At 48.6% G+C, this 20,586-nt stretch overlaps 1 long non-coding RNA gene and 2 pseudogenes across 1 annotated transcript; 2 read left to right on the forward strand and 1 right to left on the reverse strand.

Annotated features, from left to right (window-relative positions):
• The first annotated feature begins 4,046 nt into the window (after nt 1–4,046).
• LOC118115357 lies at nt 4,047–5,530 on the forward strand (annotated as a pseudogene).
• A 3,919-nt stretch (nt 5,531–9,449) lies between these two features.
• Nucleotides 9,450–10,057, reverse strand: LOC118115299. The gene is made up of 3 exons (XR_004697541.2): nt 10,035–10,057; nt 9,897–9,968; nt 9,450–9,819 (listed from the first exon to the last, which is right to left on the reverse strand). It is a non-coding gene; the product is annotated as an uncharacterized LOC118115299 (long non-coding RNA).
• Nucleotides 10,058–12,541: 2,484 nt separating this feature from the next.
• LOC124851867 lies at nt 12,542–16,001 on the forward strand (annotated as a pseudogene).
• Nucleotides 16,002–20,586: the final 4,585 nt, after the last annotated feature.

Consider the following 20,586-nt stretch of genomic DNA (forward strand, 5'->3'; position numbering starts at 1 on the left):
AGATGTTCTTTGTGCTTTTGTTTGTTCAGTTTAACTTTTGAGATTCCTGCGTTTATTCTTGTTATTCTTTCATTAAAAATACTTTAAGTTTAAACTCTGCATCTGGGTCCATCTGCCTCATCAAATCCTGACAGAACAATCCGACCAAGAATATGGACCCAGGAGAGATCCGCTTTTTTGTAAACAGGTTTTTCGTTGGATGCCCTGGTTTACAAGCTTTGTTCACCGGGCAACCTGCACCAAGTTGAGACCTTGAGGAAATCTCAGTTATTCAGGCATGGCTGGAGGACAGACCTTGGGTGAGCATTTTGTCCCGCACCTTGTGGCGGTGCAGGACAGGCTGAAGAACTTCCTCAACCCTCCAGCCCCATCCACTGACCCGACCTGGGGGCTGTTGGGCTTATGGAGGACCCCGCAGCCTCCAAAAGGTTTCTGCTGTGGGTGGCGGAGGTTGGAGAGGGGGCGTCCACAGCGGGAGCCTCTCTTCTCTGCAGCGGGCTCACAGGCACCCGCCTCCAGTCCTGGCTGGGTCCCAGTCTCCTCCTGTCCAGCGCCGGAGGGTCCCGGCAGACGCCATTCCGGCGTTGGGGGTCCCGGTACTGATTCCTCCAGTTTCTGTTCTGCGCTGGACGGTCCCGGCAGACGCCACTCCTATTCCGGCGTCGGGGGTCCTCGCAGTGCCTACTCCAGTTCCTGTCCCGCGCCGGAGGGTCCCGGCTGACGTCACTCCTGTTCCGGCATCGGGGGTCATTGCAGCGTCTACTCCAGTCCCTGTTCCGCGCCCGAGGGTCCCGGCTGGCGTCGTTCTGGCGTCAGGGGTCCCGGCACGGATTACTCCAGTTCCTGTTCCGCGCCGGAGGGTCCCGGCAGACGCCACCCGTGTTTCGGCATCGGGGGTCTCGGCAGGCGCTACTCCCATTCCTGTTCTGCACCGGAGGGTCCCGGCACGGATTACACCTGTTCCGGCATCGGGGCCCCAGCAGACGTCACACCGGTTCCGGCGGCGGGGGTCCCGGCAGATGCCACTCCAGTTCCGGCATCTGGGGTCCCGCAGACGCCACACCGGTCCCGCATCGGGGTCCCAGCAGACATCACACCTGTTACGGCGTCGGGGTTCCCGGCAGATGCCACTCCAGTTCCGGCATCTGGGGTCCCGGCAGACGTCACACCTGTCCTGGCACCGGGGGTCCCGGCAGCGGCTACTCCAGTTCCTGCCCCACGTCCGGAGCTGAGGACAACGCCCCTTCAGCTGCAGAGGCGGCTATCACCGTCTGAGTCCCCGGGTTTGTCCCTGATCGGCCTCCGGGCCGTCCGCCTGAGTCCCAGTGCTTCGTCCCTGATCGGCCACGGTGCCGTCCTCCCGAGCCTCTGTACTCTGTCCCTGACGGCCTCCGGGCCCACCTGAGCCCTTGTACTCTGTCCCTGATCGCGGGCCCTGGCCTGTACTCTGTCCCTGATCGGCCACGGTGCCGCCCCGAGCTCTCCTCCCGAGCCTCTGTACTCTGTCCCGAGCGGCCTCCGCGCCGCCCGCCCGAGCCCCGGTGCTCTGTCCAGGATTCCTCCTCGGATCCCCCCTCCTCCCTCCCGTCTAAGTTCGCGTTTGGGCCGTCTAGAATTCGGCCCTTGAGGGGGGGGTTCTGTAAGGGTTTGGGTTCCACCTCTTTTTGAAGGTGTTTTCTGTTTACATCCCTGTGTTTCATGTTTTCACACTCCGGGTTCTGTTTCCTGTTTTATTTTGAGTGTCTGGGTTCTTGTGTCTCGTCTCTAGCGTTACTTCCTGTCCGTGATTGTCTGCACCAGTCCTCATGTGTCTCACCTGTGTCTATTTGCCCCTGCCTTTCCCTGTGTATTTAAGCCTCTGTGCTTCTCCTTGTCGGATTGTTGTCTATCGTCGTTGTCTAAGTGCCGTGATGTCCTGTCCGCCTGTGTTTCTGTATCCCGTGTCTCCTGAGCTCCAGTCCTGTTCACCTGTGTAAGCCTCCTGTGTTTTCTTTGTGCTTTTGTTTGTTCAGTTTAACTTTTTAAGATTCCTGCGTTTATTCTTGTTCTTTCATTAAAAATACTCTAAGTTTAAACTCTGCATCTGGGTCCATCTGCCTCATCAAATCCTGACAATCACACTTTTACCTCATTGTCTCACATTGTTTGGTTAAAGAACAAACTTAGCATCCGCTTGCTAGGTAGCATTAGCCGCGCTAGCATTAGCTACGTTAGCATTAGCCTTGTTAGCTAACATTACCCACTAGCCACCATTCTTGAGGCCGTTAAAGTGAAGGTCATGGCCGACACACAATTCAACAGATTATAAAGTACATGCTGAATTAGTGACGTTCTCCATGTTTCATCTACAAACAGGCCAAGTGTTATAGTGTGATTAATTAAACACAATCACAAGTATCACTGATATTATTTTCTATATATTTAGTGTTAAAAGTTAAACGTATGTCTGACCTGCAGGTAACATGGGAGGGTAAGTAATCTTTTGAAAAACAATTATATATTTATATATATGAATTAACTCTTGATGACTCCAGTGAGATGAGGAGATGGAAGATTTCATTCTCGTAGTTTCCTTATCCTCACCAATGATGATAATAAAAAAATAGAAATTTGAACTTCCCATGTTCCATGCTGTGTGTTACTGATTCTCTCACCTTTGTCTCTACGAGTCTTTTGAACATAGAATTACTGTTTATTTTTTCTGTGTTATCTTTAATTGATGAAATACAAAGTTCATCTTTGGTGTCTGTTCGCTACAGCGGTTGGATTAACTTCACTTCAGCAGCTTCACCCACACAACACTGCTGCACAGTCGGATTCATGCATTTCAAAAGGAAAATGCACATTAATTAACAAGTGTAGTGGAGTACATCATATAATGGGTCAGATTTATTGATGCAGGCTAGTTTTCATCTGCAGGTTGATGGTAGAAAAACATACAAATACGTGAATAACAACACAAGTACACACACAGTACATTAGAATCAACATGATACTGTCATATTCTTATACACTAGTGAAGTGAACGTGACCGAGAGCATCGATTCAAAACACAAGGAACTAGCTTCACTGGTTTTATCGGATTCAAACAACGTGTTAGTGAGAAACGTCCATGAACCGACTTTAAGTCCAGTTCCGTTCAGCTCATGTTCCTCTGGCTCGTTGCTTTTATTCATTTCTGTTTCACACCGTCGAGTTTTAAAATTTCCCTCTTTCAAAACACAACTGCCTCATTTCCGCTGCTTCTTCTTCTCCGAGACTCCAGTTGACTGCTGCAGCGCCCCCTCTCTGCAGTGATGGGATAACACATCTTCTGCATTGTAACTCAAACAGAAGTGAAGGAAACACCAGGGTCCTTGAATCATGAAGAAGAAAATGGACACTTGAATTTGAATAAACTTCCAATCTGCAGAACCAACTGTTGACAGATGTTATTCCAACAACCTGTGTCCAGGGGGACGTGCATGTCCAGTGCATGTGAGTGGTCACATGATCTCTGCAGGCGTGTGAGACGTGTTGGACGGAGATTCAAACTGATGCAGAGACAAAACACCTGTGAGCACAGAGAGCGTTTTAGTTTGGAAACGCTTTAGTGGTGTTAATGTAACTCTAAAGCAAGAACAGAGTGTGGGAATGAAAGAGGAAACATTCTCCCCATTCCAAGTCAAACATCAGGCACAGTTAAGAGTTAAAGTGTTAGAGTGCAGTCCATAAGGGGGTGCATAGTTGTTACTGGCAGCAGAGCTGCTTGTACATTTGTTTCAGGTTTTACAGGTTTTATCATCCAGCATCTCAAGCTCCACCCTCTCCTGACTCACCTGAGAAACCAGGAAACATCTGTTCCTCCCTGAAGAGACGCAGGCTGAAAACCAGACGATCACATTCACCTTCCAAACCAAACTGAACCAAACCAGACCAAACGTCCTGAGTGAGTCCAGCTACAGGAGAGAAGAGTCAAACTACAACCTGCCGACGCTCCACACACACGACCGTGAGTTTAACAAACACCTTCACTCAGACAGGAAGTAAACTGAAGGTCGGGAGCTGTGACTGACTGACTGTCTGTTTTCAGCTTCACCTGGAGACTCAATGGCTTCCAGATCAGAAGATGATCTCTGCTGTCCCGTCTGCCATGATGTCTTCAGAGATCCTGTCATTCTGTTATGTAGCCACAGCTTCTGTAAAGACTGTTTGAAGAGCTGGTGGAAAGACAAAGAAGTAAAAGAGTGTCCAGTTTGTAAGAGAAGATCTTCAATGCTTGAACTACCTTGTAACCTGGTGTTGAAGAACCTGTGTGAGACCTTCTTACAGGAGAGAGATCAGAGCTCTTCACATGCTCTCTGCAGTCTGCACTCAGAGAAACTCAGACTCTTCTGTCTGGACCATCAGCAGCCAGTGTGTCTCGTCTGCAGAGATTCAGAGAAACACAGCGACCACAGATTCAGCCCCATCGATGAAGCTGCACCACAACACAAGAAGCAGCTTCAGGAAACTCTGGAGCCCTTGAAGAAGAAGTTACAGTGTTTTGAACGTGTTAAAGTAGAGTTTGAACAAACAGCAGAACACATTAAGGTCCAGGCCGGACTCACAGAGACGCAGATCAAGGTGCAGTTTAAAAAGCTTCATCAGTTTCTGGAGGAGGAAGAGGAGGCCAGGATGGCTGCACTGAGGAGGAAGAGGAGCAGAAGAGTCGGAGGATGAAGGAGAAGATTGAGTCTCTGAGCAGAGACATAACGGCTCTTTCAGACACAATCAGAACCACAGAGGACGAGCTGAGAGCTGAAGACGCCTCGCTCCTGCTCAACTACAAGGCTTCAGTGGAACGAGTCCAGCAGCGCCCCTGCTGGATGATCCACAGCTGGCCTCAGGAGCTCTGATAGACGAGGCCAAACATCTGGGCAACCTGAGCTTCAACATCTGGAACAAGATGAAGGACGTGGTCTCCTACAGTCCTGTGGTTCTTGACCCAAACTCTGCTAATCCAGTACTGCCCCTGTCTGAAGATCTGACCAGTTTGAGACGAGGAGAGAAACAGAAGCTTCCTGACAATCCAGAGAGGTTTGATGAATACAGCTCAGTCCTGGGATCTGAGGGTTTTAACTCAGGGTTTCACAGCTGGGACGCCCTGGTTGGAGACAGTACAATCTGGACACTGGGTGTAAGAGCAGAGTCTGTCCAGAGGAAGGAGACGAACAGTCTGGATTATGGGAATATTGTTCTATGAAGGTGAATATTCAGCATGGTCTTCATCAGCATTATCTGTTCTCTCTGTGCAGAAGTTCCAGAGGATCAGAGTGAAACTGGACTGGAACAGAGGAGAATCGTCGTTCTCTGATCCTGATACTAACAAACACATTCACACCTTCACACACACTTTCACTCAGAAGATGTTTCCATTCTTTAGCACTAAAGATCACATGAAGCTGTTACCTGTGAATGTCTCTGTGACGCTGGATCAGAGCAGTTAGAGAGAAAGATTTTATTCATCATGTTTATTTCTTCAAGAGAAATCTGCTGAATTTAAATGTTAAACTCGTTATTCTAAAGCTTTGTTTATTTCTCCTTTTACTTCTCACTCGTTTTATTTCTCCTGTCAATTTTCTACGTGTGAAAAAGATTTCATTATTTTCTGATCTTTATCTTTGGTTTGTTTTTATTTTCATGGAAAATGTTTTCTATCATTTAGATTTTGTGTGGATCCATGAAGTCGAGCAAACTGATGAAGATCCACATAAAATAATCTTTACAATTTCAATAGGGCCTCCCACTGTCTCCTGCTGTTCGGTGCTCAGGCCCTAATTAATAAGCAATTTGACGACCACAAAGCAAAACAGCACAGATACAGAAATAAACATAATGTTATATATATTTTAAAGTGTAAAAATATGGAGAAATTTATTCACAAAACCATAAAACAGCAGCCAGTAACTATGCAGGAGTAGAATAAGACATATTTACAAAAAGTGCAAAATGGTGCGAGAATGTTTTTCCCTGAGGATGAAGTGTTTGCAGGTTGTGTGTGTGGGGTTAGTCACAGTCCTTGATGTGTGTGTTGTGTGTGCTCGAGGATAGAAGCTGTTCCTCAGTCTGATGGCGGAGGATCCTCATGTGAATCATCAGAATATCACGATTTGATTCCTAGATGGAAATACAACTTTGCTGAGTCTATTTGGAAAGAAGGTTGATCATTTTTATGCAGTCACACTTTTTCAGTTTCTAAAAAATAATAATTTGTTCGACTTGTTTCTTGTACAAACTGTTTCGTTGACTCATTTTCCTCTGAATGAATTTGCTGCTGTTCGAATCTGGAAGTGAAACTTTTGGGGATAATTGAGGAACAGATGCAGTTGAAGGTTTTCCGTCCAGCCTCGATTAGGTTCGTGTCATTTCCCAGCTGAGGAGAGTTTGGGACCGTTCACGTCCCAGTGACGACAGGAGCCGGACAAAACCAGTTATTACACATGTAAAGCCGAAGCTGTGGAAACTCCCAGAGGAGTCGACTCAAGTGAGCACTTGTTAAAGTATTTAGCAGAAAGAGTTTGATTCCTCTCCTGGAGCTCGGCCACTGTGCAGCGGGGTGTCAGATCTTTGTAGAAAACATGACACATTCACGTTCAGCTCTTGTCGCATCCTGTCTCCAGCCCTTTGTTTGTGGGACTGTGAGCAACGTGAGGAGCTGCACCACCTGAGGAAACTGGAGGAATCATCTGATTCCTCCAGTTTCTGCTCCTGCCGGACGGTCCCGACAGACGCCACTCCAGTTCCGGCGCCGAGGTCCTCGCAGCGTCTACTCCAGTCCCTGTTCCGCGCCGGAGGTCCAGGCTGGCATCGCTCGCGGCGTCGGGGTCTCGCGGCGCCTGTTCCTGTTCCGCGCCGGGGTCCCGGCAGACGCCGCTCCAGTTCCAGGCTGGGGTCCCGGCACGGATTACTCCAGTTCCTGTTCCGCGCGGAGGGTCCGGCAGACGCCACCCGTGTTCCGGCGGCCGGGGTCTCGGCAGGCGCTACTCCCATTCCTGTTCTGCACCGGAGGGTCCCGGCACGGATTACACCTGTTCCGGCATCGGGGGCCCCAGCAGACGTCACACCGGTTCCGGCGGCGGGGGTCCCGGCAGATGCCTCCAGTTCCGGCATCTGGGGTCCCGGCAGACGTCACACCGATTCCGGCATCGGGGGTCCCAGCAGACGTCACACCTGTTACGGCGTCGGGGTTCCTGGCAGATGCCACTCCAGTTCCGGCATCTGGGGTCCCGGCAGACGCCACACCTGTCCTGGCGCCGGGGTCCCGGCAGCGGCTACTCCAGTTCCTGCCCCACGTCCGGAGCTCCTGTCCCGCACCGGAGGGTCCCGGCAGACGCCACTCCTGTTCCGGCGTCGGGGTCCTCGCAGCGCCTACTCCAGTTCCTGTCCCGCACCGGAGGTCCGGCTGACGCCACTTCTGTTCCGGTCGGGGTCCTCGCAGCGCCTCCAGTCCCTGTTCCATGCCGGAGGGTCCCGGACGTCACCCCTGTTCCGGCATCGGGATCCTTGCAGCGTCTACTCCAGTCCCTGTTCCGCGCCGGAGGTCCAGGCTGGCGCGTCGCTCCGGCATCGGGGTCCTCGCGGCGCCTGCTGCAGTTCCTGTTCCGCGCCGGGGGTCCCGGTGGACGCCGCTCCAGTTCCGGCGTCGGGGTCCGGCACGGATTACCCCAGTTCCTGTTCCGCGCCGAGGGTCCCGCAGACGCCACCTGCCTCGGCGCCGGGGTCTCGGCAGGCGCTACTCCCATTCCTGTTCTGCGCCGGAGGGTCCCGGCACGGATTACACCTGTTCCGGCATCGGGGCCCCAGCAGACGCCACACCGGTTCTGGCGGCGGGGTCCCGGCAGATGCCACTCCAGTTCCGGCATCTGGGGTCCCGCAGACGCCACACCGATTCGGCATCGGGGACCCAGCAGACGTCACACGGTTCCGGCGGTGGGGGTCCCTGCAGATGCCACTCCAGTTCCGGCACCTGGGGTCCGGCAGACGCCACACCCTTACGGTGTCGGGGTTCCCGGCAGATGCCACTCCAGTTCCGGCGTCTGGGGTCCCGGCAGACGTCACACCTGTCCTGGCGCCGGGGTCCCGGCAGGGCTACTCCAGTTCCTGCCCACGTCCGGAGCTGAGGACAACGCCTTTCAGCTGCAGAGGCTGCTATCACCGGCTGAGTCCCCAGGTTTTGCCTGCCTGACGCCTCCGGCCGTCCGCCTGTGAGCCCTTGTACTCTGTCCCTGATCGGCCACGGTGCCGTCCTCCCGAGCCTCTGTACTCTGTCCCTGATCGGCCACGGTGCCGTCCTCCCGAGCCTCTGTACTCTGTCCCTGAGCGGCCTCCGCGCCGCCCGCCCGAGCCCCGGTGCTCTGTCCAGGATTCCCTCCTCCGGATCCCCCCTCCTCCCTCCCGTCTAAGTTCGCGTTTGGGCCGTCTAGAATTCGGCCCTTGAGGGGGGGGTTCTGTAAGGGTTTGGGTTCCACCTCTTTTTGAAGGTGTTTTCTGTTTACATCCCTGTGTTTCATGTTTTCACACTCCGGGTTCTGTTTCCTGTTTTATTTTGTAGTGTCTGGGTTCTTGTGTCTCGTCTCTAGCTTTACTTCCTGTCCGTGATTGTCTGCACCAGTCCTCATGTGTCTCACCTGTGTCTATTTGCCCCTGCCTTCCCTGTGTATTTAAGCCTCTGTGCTTCTCCTTGTCGGATTGTTGTCTATCGTCGTTGTCTAAGTGCCGTGATGTCCTGTCCTCCTGTGTTTCTGTATCCCGTGTCTCCTGAGCTCCAGTCCTGTTCACCTGTGTAAGCCTCCTGTGTTTTCTTTGTGCTTTTGTTTGTTCAGTTTAACTTTTTGAGATTCCTGTGTTTATTCTTGTTATTCTTTCATTAAAAATACTTTAAGTTTAAACTCTGCATCTGGGTCCATCTGCCTCATCAAATCCTGACAATCACACTTTTACCTCATTGTCTCACATTGTTTGGTTAAAGAACAAACTTAGCATCCGCTTGCTAGGTAGCATTAGCCGCGCTAGCATTAGCTACTGTGGCGAGGTGGGGGGGGATAGTGATAGGTTGCCACAACGCCACCTGGGGAATTTCACCTCCAGGAAATAACTCAACTATTGTAAGTGCAGCAGCACAGGTTCGTTTAAATCACGGGGCAAGAGGCGTGTTTAACTAATAAACAAAGAACTTTAATATAACCAAATAAATGCATAAATCAACAAACAAACTGAAAACAAACAGAACACCAATCAACAGGCAATACAACGCTTGACATGAGCAACACAGGGACAGGGCTGGGACTTACAGCGTGACGACAACCAAAGAAAAAGGGGAAGGATTAATAAACTCGCCACCCGTGACACAGCAAACCAACAAAACGGGTTGTGAAGAAAACCCCGCCACCAGGAATTGGGTCGCCGCCTCAGGCCCACAGCACCTGACCAACAATAAAAGAATAATTAAAACATGTCCGCGTGGAAACAACAAAACAAAACAGAACAACAAACAACGAAATACCAACCAATATAAACAGTATTTAAAAGGTTGCTAAAAAACTAGGCGTCCCTTTGTGGTGATCACTCCACGCGCCGTGAAGGTGTAGCGTGGAGAGCCACAGTGCACGAGACAATACTCCAAGAACACACAGAATTGGTCCTGAGCCCGGGCAGTCTCCAACTGTGGAGCCGTGCTCCTATCAGCTGCCACAGTTCATTAAAAGTGTGAGTTAGGATAGTGCAATTTCCGGTAAAGCCAAAACAGCAGGTCCGTCTGAGACGTGGTGGCCAATGACGGCCGACGAAGGAGCAGGGCCTCTAGGAGGGCGAAATAAACAAATTTAATAATTAATATGACAACAACTGAATTGGGTGAATAATGGGGCCATACGCACCACCCTGCAAGCCAAGGCACCGTCACAGCAACCCGGAGGGTGGGAGTCTCCCCCAGCCGTAGATGAGTCCAGCTGTGGCATGACATAAACAGTCAGCTTGGGTAAGAGAAGCAAGAAACGGCAGACAACGTTACTTACAAAGCAGACCCGCAACTGCACCCGAAGGTCCCCGGGGAGCGATCCCGCCAGCAGTCAGTCACGCTGCGTGCGAGGGGGAAATTAGAGAGGCGCTGGCTGTTGCACAACCACGCCGCGGCTACAGAGGTAGCTCTTCCACGCTATCCACGACCCACCGGAGAGGAGCAGAACGGAAGGAGTGCGAGCCAAACACGGCCGCCTCCTTAAATACAGGACGCCTGACGTCGCCTAATGACTGGTGCGCCATTAGAACAGGTAGAGCGCCCGCAGCGGCAGGGAGGGAGCGCGCATCCAGCTACACTACGTTAGCATTAGCCTTGTTAGCTAACATTACCCACTAGCCACCATTCTTGAGGCCGTTAAAGTGAAGGTCATGGCCGACACACAATTCAACAGATTATAAAGTACATGCTGAATTAGTGACGTTCTCCATGTTTCATCTACAAACAGGCCAAGTGTTATAGTGTGATTAATTAAACACAATCACAAGTATCACTGATATTATTTTCTATATATTTAGTGTTAAAAGTTAAACGTATGTCTGACCTGCAGGTAACATGGGAGGGTAAGTAATCTTTTGAAAACCAATTATATATTTATATATATGAATTAACTCTTGATGACTCCAGTGAGATGAGGAGATGGAAGATTTCATTCTCGTAGTTTCCTTATCCTCACCAATGATGATAATCCAAAAAAAAATTTGAACTTCCCCATGTTCCATGCTGTGTTGCTGATTCTCTCACCTTTGTCTCTACGACGTCTTTTGAACATAGAATTACTGTTTATTTTTTCTGTGTTATCTTTAATTGGTGAAATACAAAGTTCATCTTTGGTGTCTGTTCGCTGCAGCGGTTGGATTAACTTCACTTCAGCAGCTTCACCCACACAAACTGCTGCATGTTAGTATTCATGCATTTCAAAAGGAAAATGCACATTAAATAACAAGTGTAGTGGAGTCCATCATATAATGGGTCAGATTTATTGATGCAGGCTAGTTTTCATCTGCAGGTTGATGGTAGAAAAACATACAAATACATGAATAACAACACAATTACACACACAGTACATTAGAATCAACATGATACTGTCATATTCTTATACACTAGTGAAGTGAACGTGACCGAGAGCATCGATTCAAAACACAAGGAACTAGCTTCACTGGTTTTATCGGATTCAAACAACGTGTAAGTGAGAAAACGTCCATGAACCGACTTTAAGTTCGGCTCCGTTCAGCTCATGTTCCTCTGGCTCTCGTTGCTTTTATTCATTTCTGTTTCACACCGTCGAGTTTTAAATTTCCCTCTTTCAAAACACAACTGCCTCATTTCCGCTGCTTCTTCTCCTCCGAGACTCCAGCTGACTGCTGCAGCGCCCCCTCTCTGCGGTGATGGGATAACACATCTTCTGCATTGTAACTCAAACAGAAGTGAAGGAAACACCAGGGTCCTTGAATCATGAAGAAGAAAATGGACACTTGAATTTGAATAAACTTCCAATCTGCAGAACCAACTGTTGACAGATGTTATTCCAACAACCTGTGTCCAGGGGGACGTGCATGTCCAGTGCATGTGAGTGGTCACATGATCTCTGCAGGCGTGTGAGACGTGTTGGACGGAGATTCAAACTGATGCAGAGACAAAACACCTGTGAGCACAGAGAGCGTTTTAGTTTGGAAACGCCTTCGTGGTGTTAATGTAACTCTAAAGCAAGAACAGAGTGTGGGAATGGAAGAGGAAACATTCTCCCCATTCCAAGTCAAACATTTTAAATGATCTGGAGCATCGTGGATTTAAGATAAGATAAGATAAGATAAGATAAGATGAGATAAGATAAGATAAGATGATCCTTTATTAGTCCCACAATGGGACATTTGCAGTATTACAGCAGCAAGAGTCAAAAAGACATCAGCAGGTAATAAGAAACATGTAATACTGAAGTGTGAGGAATTAAAAACTATAGAAATATATGAATGTAATTAAACTAATGTATACAGTGTAAAGACAGTAAAGATATGTGCAGTGTGAGAATATGTACAGTGAATGTATTGCACATGAACCGTTGATATTGCACAGGCAGATGAATCAGGCACAGTGAAGAGTTAAAGTGTTAGAGTGCAGTCCATAAGGGGGTGCATAGTTTGTACTGGCAGCAGAGCTGCTTGTACATTTGTTTCAGGTTGTACAGGTTTCATCATCCAGCATCTCAAGCTCCACCCTCTCCTGACTCACCTGAGAAACCAGGAAACATCTGTTCCTCCCTGAAGAGACGCAGGCTGAAAACCAGACGATCACATTCACCTTCCAAACCAAACTAAACCAAACCAGACCAGACGTCCTGAGTGAGTCCAGCTACAGGAGAGAAGAGTCAAACTACAACCTGCCGACGCTCCACACACTGACCGTGAGTTTAACAAACACCTCGACTCAGACAGGAAGTAAACCTCAGTGAAGTTCGTGGAGCTGTGACTGACTGACTGTCTGTTTTCAGCTTCACCTGGAGACTCAATGGCTTCCAGATCAGAAGAGGATCTCTGCTGTCCCGTCTGCCAAGATGTCTTCAGAGATCCTGTCATTCTGTTATGTAGCCACAGCTTCTGTAAAGACTGTTTGAAGAGCTGGTGGAAAGACAAAGAAGTAAAAGAGTGTCCGTTTGTAAGAGAAGATCTTTAAAGCGTAAACCACCTTGTAACCTGGCGTTAAAGAACCTGTGTGAGACCTTCTTACAGGAGAGAGATCAGAGCTCTTCACATGCTCTCTGCAGTCTGCACTCAGAGAAACTCAGACTCTTCTGTCTGGACCATCAGCAGCCAGTGTGTGTCATCTGCAGAGATTCAGAAAAACACAGCGACCACAGATTCAGACCCATCGATGAAGCTGCACAACAACACAAGAAGCAGCTTCAGGAAACTCTGGAGCCCTTGAAGAAGAAGTTACAGTGTTTTGAACGTGTTAAAGTAAAGTGTGAACAAACAGCAGAACACATTAAGGTCCAGGCCGGACTCACAGAGACGCAGATCAAGGAGCAGTTTAAAAAGCTTCATCAGTTTCTGGAGGAGGAAGAGGAGGCCAGGATGGCTGCACTGAGGGAGGAAGAGGAGCAGAAGAGTCGGAGGATGAAGAAGAAGATTGAGGCTCTGAGCAGAGACATAACGGCTCTTTCAGACACAATCAGAACCACAGAGGACGAGCTGAGAGCTGAAGACGTCTCGTTCCTGCTCAACTACAAGGCTGCAGTGGAACGAGTCCAGCAGCGCCCCCTGCTGGATGATCCACAGCTGGCCTCAGGAGCTCTGATAGACGAGGCCAAACATCTGGGCAACCTGAGCTTCAACATCTGGAACAAGATGAAGGACAGGGTCTCCTACAGTCCTGTGGTTCTGGACCCAAACTCTGCTCATCCATGGCTCGTCCTGTCTGAAGATCTGACCAGTTTGAGAGGAGGAGAGAGACAGAAGCTTCCTGACAATCCAGAGAGGTTTGATAAACACGCCTCAGTCCTGGGATCTGAGGGTTTTAACTCAGGGACTCACAGCTGGGACGTCCTGGTTGGAGACAGTACACGCTGGTCACTGGGTGTGTCAGCAGAGTCTGTCCAGAGGAAGGGAGACAAACTGTCTGAAACATGGGGAATAATGTTCCGTGAAGGTAAATACTCAGCATTGTCACCATCAGCATCATCTGATCTCTCTGTGCAGAAGATCCAGAGGATCAGAGTGAAACTGGACTGGAACAGAGGAGAACTGTCGTTCTCTGATCCTGATACTAACAAACACATTCACACCGTCACACACACTTTCACTGAGAAGATGTTTCCATACTTTTACACTAGAGATCCCTTGAAGCTGTTACCTGTGAATGTCTCTGTGACGCTGGATCAGAGCAGTTAGAGATAAAGATTTTATTCATCATGTTTATTTCTTCAAGAGAAATCTGCTTAATTTAAATGTTAAACTCGTTATTCTAAAGCTTTGTTTATTTCTCCTTTTACTTCTCACTCGTTTTTATTTCTCCTGTCGACTTTTCCACGTGTGTAAAAAGATTTCATTATTTTCTGATCTTTATCTTTGGTTTGTTTTTTATTTTCATGGAAAATGTTTTCTATCATTTAGATTTTGTGTGGATCCATGAAGTCGAGCAAACTGATGAAGATCCACATAAAATAATCTTTACAATTTCAATAGGGCCTCCCACTGTCTCCTGCTGTTCGGTGCTCAGGCCCTAATTAATAAGCAATTTGACGACCACAAAGCAAAACAGCACAGATACAGAAATAAACATAATGTTATATATATTTTAAAGTGTAAAAATATGGAGAAATTTATTCACAAAACCATAAAAACAGCAGCCAGTAACTATGCAGGAGTAGAATAAGACATATTTACAAAAAGTGCAAAATGGTGCGAGAATGTTTTTTTTTTTTTTCGTCCCTGAGGATGAAGTGTTTGCAGGTTGTGTGTGTGTGTGTTAGTCACAGTCCTTGATGTGTGTGTTGTGTGTGCTCGAGGATAGAAGCTGTTCCTCAGTCTGATGGCGGAGGATCCTCATGTGAATCATCAGAATATCACGATTTGATTCCTAGATGGAAATACAACTTAGCTGAGTCTATTTGGAAAGAAGGTTGATCATTTTTATGCAGTCACACTTTTTCAGTTTCTAAAACAATAATAATTTGTTCGACTTGTTTCTTGTACAAACTGTTTCGTTGACTCATTTTCCTCTGAATGAATTTGCTGCTGTTCGAATCTGGAAGTGAAACTTTTGGGGATAATTGAGGAACAAATGCAGTTGAAGGTTTTCCGTCCAGCCTCGATTAGGTTCGTGTCATTTCCAGCTGAGGAGAGTTTGGGACCGTTCACGTCCCAGTGACGCACAGGGAGCCGGACAAACCAGTTATTACACATGTAAAGCCCGAAGCTGTGGAAACTCCCAGAGGAGTCGACTCAAGTGAGCACTTGTTAAAGTATTTAGCAGAAAGAGTTTGATTCCTCTCCTGGAGCTCGCCACTGTGCAGCGGGGTGTCAGATCTTTATGAAAACATGACACATTCACCTTCAGCTCTTGTCGCATCCTGTCTCCAGCCCTTTGTTTGTGGGACTGTGAGCAACGTGAGGAGCTGCACCACCTGAGGAAACTGGAGGAATCATCTGATTCTCCAGTTCCTGTTCTGCGCCGGACGGTCCCGGCAGACACCACTCCTGTTCCGGCGTCGGGGGTCCTCGCAGTGCCTACTCCAGTTCCTGTCCCGCGCCGGAGGGTCCCGGCTGACACCACTCCTGTTCCGGCGTCGGGGGTCCTCGCAGCGCCTACTCCAGTTCCTGTCCCACGCCGGAGGGTCCCGCTGACGTCACTCCAGTTCCGGCGTCGGGGGTCCTCGCAGCGTCTACTCCAGTCCCTGTTCCGTGCCCGAGGGTCCAGGCTGGCATCGTCCGGCGTCGGGGTCCTCGCGGCGCCTGTTCCTGTTCCGCGCGGGGTCGGCCAGGCGCGCTCCAGTTCCAGCGTCGGGGGTCCTGGCACGGATTACTCCAGTTCCTGTTCCGCGCCGGAGGGTCCCGGCAGACGCCACCCGTGTTTCGGCGTCGGGGTCCCGGCAGGCGCTACTCCTATTCCTGTTCTGCGCGGAGGGTCCCGCACGGATTACCCTGTTCCGGCATCGGGGCCCCAGCAGACGTCACACCGGTTCCGGCATCTGGGGCCCGGCAGACGTCACACCGGTTCCGGCATCGGGGGTCCCGGCAGACGTCACACCTGTTACGCATCTGGGGTCCCGCAGACGCTACACCGACTCCGGCATCGGGGTCCCAGCAGACGCATTACACCTGTTACGGCAAGGCCGGGGTTCCTGGCAGATGCCACTCCAGTTCTCCGCATCTGGGGTCCCGCAGACGCCACACTCTGTCCTGCGCTGGGTCCGGCAGCGGGCACGAAGCCCCTGCCCCCACGCCCGGGAGCTGAGGACAACGCCTGAAGCGTAGAGAGAGGCGCACACGCTGAGTCCTCAGGTTTCGCCCCTGATCGCTCCGCCTCGCTTGAGCTCCTTGTACTCTGTCCCTGATCGCCACGGTGCCGCCCTCCAGCCTCTGTACTCTGTCCCTGATCGCCACGGTGCCGCTCCCCTCCCGAGCCTCTGTACTTCTGTCCCTGATCGCCACGGTGCCGCCTCCCGAGCCTCTGTACTTCTGCCCCTGAGATGCCTCCTCCGCGCGCCCGCCCGAAGCCCCCGGTGCTCTGTCCAGGATTCCTCCTCCGGATCCCCTCCTCCCTCCCGTCTGCCCGCTTGGGCCGTCAGAGAATTCAGCCCTTGAGGGGGTTTTGTAAGGGTTTGGGTTCCACTCTTTTTGAAGGTGTTTTCTGTTTACATCCCTGTGTTTCATGTTTTCACACTCCGGGTTCTGTTTCCTGTTTTATTTTGTAGTGTCTGCTCTTGTGTCTGCCTCTAGCTTTACTTCCTGTCCGTGATTGTCTGCACCAGTCCTCATGTGTCTCACCCAGTTCATTTGCCCCTGCCTTCCTGTGTATTTGCTTCCTCTGTGCTTCTCCTTGTCGGATTGTTGTCTATCGTCGTTGTCTAAGTGCCGTGGATGTCCTGTCCTCCTGTGTTTCTGTATCCTGCGGTCTCCTGAGCTCCAGTCCTGTTCACCTGTGTGTTTCCCCTGTGTTTTCTTTGTGCTTTTGTTTGTTCAGTTTAATCTCTTTTGAGATTCCTGTGTTTATTCTTGTTATTCTTTCATTAAAAATACTTTAAGTTTAAACTCTGCATCTGGGTCCATCTGCCTCATCAAACCTCTGACAATCACATCTTTACTCATTGTCTCACATTGTTTGGTTAAAGAACAAATTTAGCATCCGGGCTATAGGTAGCATTAGCCGCGCTAGCATTAGCTACGTTAGCATTAGCCTTGTTAGCTAACATTACCCACTAGCCACAATTTTGAGGTCAGTTAAAGTGAAGGTCATGGCCGCATACACACCAACAGATTATAAAGTACATGCTGAATTAGTGACGTTCTCCATGTTTCATCTACACAAACAGGCCAAGTGTTATAGTGTGATTAATTAAGACAATCACAAGTATCACTGATATTATTTTCTATATATTTAGTGTTAAAAGTTAAACATATGTCTGACCTGCAGGTAACATGGAGGGTAAGTAATCTTTGAAAAAACCATTATATATATATATATATATATATATGAATTAACTCTTGATGACTCCAGTGAGATGTGGAGATGGAAGATTTCGCCCTCGTAGTTTCCTTTATCCTCACCAATGATGATAATCCAAAAAATTTGAACTTCCCCATGTTCCATGCTGTGCTGCTTGATTCTTCACCTTGTCTCTACGACGCCTTTTGAACATAGAATTACTGTTTATTTTTTCTGTGTTGTCTTTAATTGGTGAAATACAAAGTTCATCTTTGGTGTCTGTTCGCTGCAGCGGCTGGATTAACTTCACTTCAGCAGCTTCACCCACACAAACTGCTGCATGTTCGTATTCATGCATTTCAAAAGGAAAATGCACATTAATTAACAAGTGTAGTGGAGTCCATCATATAATGGGTCAGATTTAATGATGCAGGCTAGTTTTCATCTGCAAGGTTGATGGTAGAAAACATACAAATACATGAATAATAACACAAGTACACACACAGTACATTAGAATCAACATGATACTGCTTTGAAGTATTCTTATACACTAGTGAAGTGAACGTGATCGAGAGCATCGATTCAAAACACAAGAAACAAGCTTCACTGGGTTTTGTATCGGATTCAAACAACGTGTAAGGAGAAAACGCTCCATGAACCGACTTTAAGTTCGACCGCTCAGCCTATGTTCCTTCTGGCTCTCGGGTTGTTTTTATTCATTTCTGTTTCACAATCACGAAGTTTTAAATTTCCTTCTTCAAAACACAACTGCCTCATTTCCGCTGCTTCTTCTCTCTAGAGACTCAGCCGACTGCTACAGCTCTCTCTGCAGTGATGGGATAACACGCTCTCTGCATTGTAACTCAAACAGAAGTGAAGGAAACACCAGGGTCCTTGAATCATGAAGAAGAAAATGGACACTTAAATTTGAACAACTTCAATCTGCAGAACCACCGTTTACAGATGTTATTCCAACAACCTGTGTCCAGGGGGACGGCATGTCCAGTGCATGTGAGTGGTCACATGATCTCTGCAGGCGGTGAGACGTGTTGACGGAGATTCAAACTGATGCAGAGACAAACACCTGTGAGCACAGAGAGCGTTTTTAGTTTGGAAACGCCTTTAGTGGTGTTAATGTAACTCTAAAGCAAGAATAGTGTGTGGGAATGGAAGAGGAAACATTCTCCCCATTCCAAGTCAAACATTTTAAATGATCTGGGAGCATCGTGGATTTTAAGATAAGATAAGATAAGAGATAAGATAAGATGATCCTTTATTAGTCCCACAATGGGACATTTGCAGTATTACAGCAGCAAGAGTCAAAAAGACATCAGCAGGTAATAAGAAACATGTAATACTGAAGTGTGAGGAATTAAAAAATATAGAAATATATGAATGTAATTAAACTAATGCAGTGTGAGAATATGTACAGTGAATGTATTGCACATGAACCGTTGATATTGCACAGGCAGCATGAATCAGGCACAGTTAAGAGTTAAAGTGTTAGAGTGCAGTCCATAAGGGGGTGTATAGTTTGTACCTGGCAGCAGAGCTGCTTGTACATTTGTTTCAGGCTTCCACAGGTTTCATCATCCAGCATCTCAAGCTCCACCCTCTCCTGACTCACCTGAGAAACCAGGAAACATCTGTTACTCCCTGAAGAGACGCAGGCTGAAAACCAGACGATCACATTCACCTTCCAGACCAAACTAACCAAACCAGACCAGACGTCCTGAGTGAGTCCAGCTAAGCAGGAGAGAAGAGTGAAATCTACAACCTGCCGACACACTGACCGTGAGAGTTTAACAAACACCTCGACTCAGAGAGGAAGTAAACCTCAGTGAAGTTTGTGGAGCTGTGACTGACTGACTGTCTGTTTTCAGTTTCACCTGGAGACTCAATGGTTTCCAGATTAGAAGAGGATCTCATGTCCCGTCTGCCATGATGTCTTCAGAGATCCTGTCCTTCTGTCATGTAGCCACAGCTTCGTAAAGACTGTGTGAAGAGCTGGTGGAAAGACAAAGAAGTAAAAGAGTGTCCAGTTTGTAAGAGAAGATCTTCAATGTGGGAACCACCTAACCTGGTGTTAAAGAACCACGTGAGACCTTTCTTACAGAGAGAGATCAGAGCTCTTCACATGCTCTCTGCAGTCTGCACTCAGGAGAAACTCAGACTCTTCTGTCTGGACCATCAGCAGCCAGTGTGTCTCGCCTTGCAGAGATTCAGAGAAACACAGCGACTACAGATTCAGACCCATCGATGAAGCTGCACAACAACACAAGAAGCAGCTTCAGGAAACCTCTGGAGCCCTTTGAAGAGGAAGTTACAGTGTTTTGAACGTGTTAAAGTAGAGTTTGAACAAACAGCAAACACATTAAGGTCCAGGCCGGACTCACAGAGACGCAGATCAAGGAGCAGCTAAAAGCTTCATCAGTTTCTGAGGAGGAAGAGGGAGGCCAGGATGGCTGCACTGAGGAGGAAGAGGAGCAGAAGAGTCGGAGGATGAAGGAGAAGATTGAGTCTCTGAGCAGAGACATAACGCTCTTTCCAGACACAATCAGAACCACAGAGGACGAGCTGAGAGCTGAAGAGACGTCTCGTTCCTGCTCAACTACAAGGCTGCAGTGGGAACGAGTCCAGCAGCGCCCCTGCTGATGATTCACACAGCTGGCCTCAGGAGCTCTGATAGACGAGGCCAAACATCTGGGCAACCTGAGCTTCAACATCTGGAACAAGATGAAGGACTTGGTCTCCTACAGTCCTGTGGTTCTGGACCGAAACTCTGCCTATCCATGTCTCTTGGCCCTGTCTGAAGATCTGACCAAGTTTGAGAGGAGGAGAGAGACAGAAGCTTCCTGACAATCCAGAGGTTTGATAAACACATCTCAGTCCTGGGATCTCAGGGTTTTAACTCAGGGACTCAGCTGGGACGGGCCCTGGTTGGAGACAGGCCAATCTGGACACTGGGTGTAAGAGCAGAGCCTGTCCAGAGGAAGGGAAGCAAACTGTCTGGAACATGGGGAATAGGGTTCTATGAAGGTAAATACAGAGCAGGGTCACCATCAGCATTATCTGTTCTCTGTGCAGAAGTTCCAGAGGATCAGAGTGAAACTGGACTGGAACAGAGGAGTGAACTGTCGTTCTCTGATCCTGATACTAACAAACACATTCACACCGTCACAGACACTTTCACTCAGAAGATGTTTCCATACTTTATCACTATAGATCTCCTTTGAAGCTGTTACCTGTGAATGTCTCTGTGACGCTGATCAGAGCAGTTATTAGAGATAAAGATTTTATTCATCATGTTTATTTCTTCAAGAGAAATCTGCTGAATTTAAATGTTAAACTCGTTATTCTAAAGCTTTGTTTATTTCTCCTTTTACTTCTCACTCGTTTTTATTTCT

The sequence above is a fragment of the Hippoglossus stenolepis genome, chromosome 5 (genome assembly GCF_022539355.2).
Source record: "Hippoglossus stenolepis isolate QCI-W04-F060 chromosome 5, HSTE1.2, whole genome shotgun sequence".
NCBI lineage: Eukaryota > Metazoa > Chordata > Actinopteri > Pleuronectiformes > Pleuronectidae > Hippoglossus > Hippoglossus stenolepis.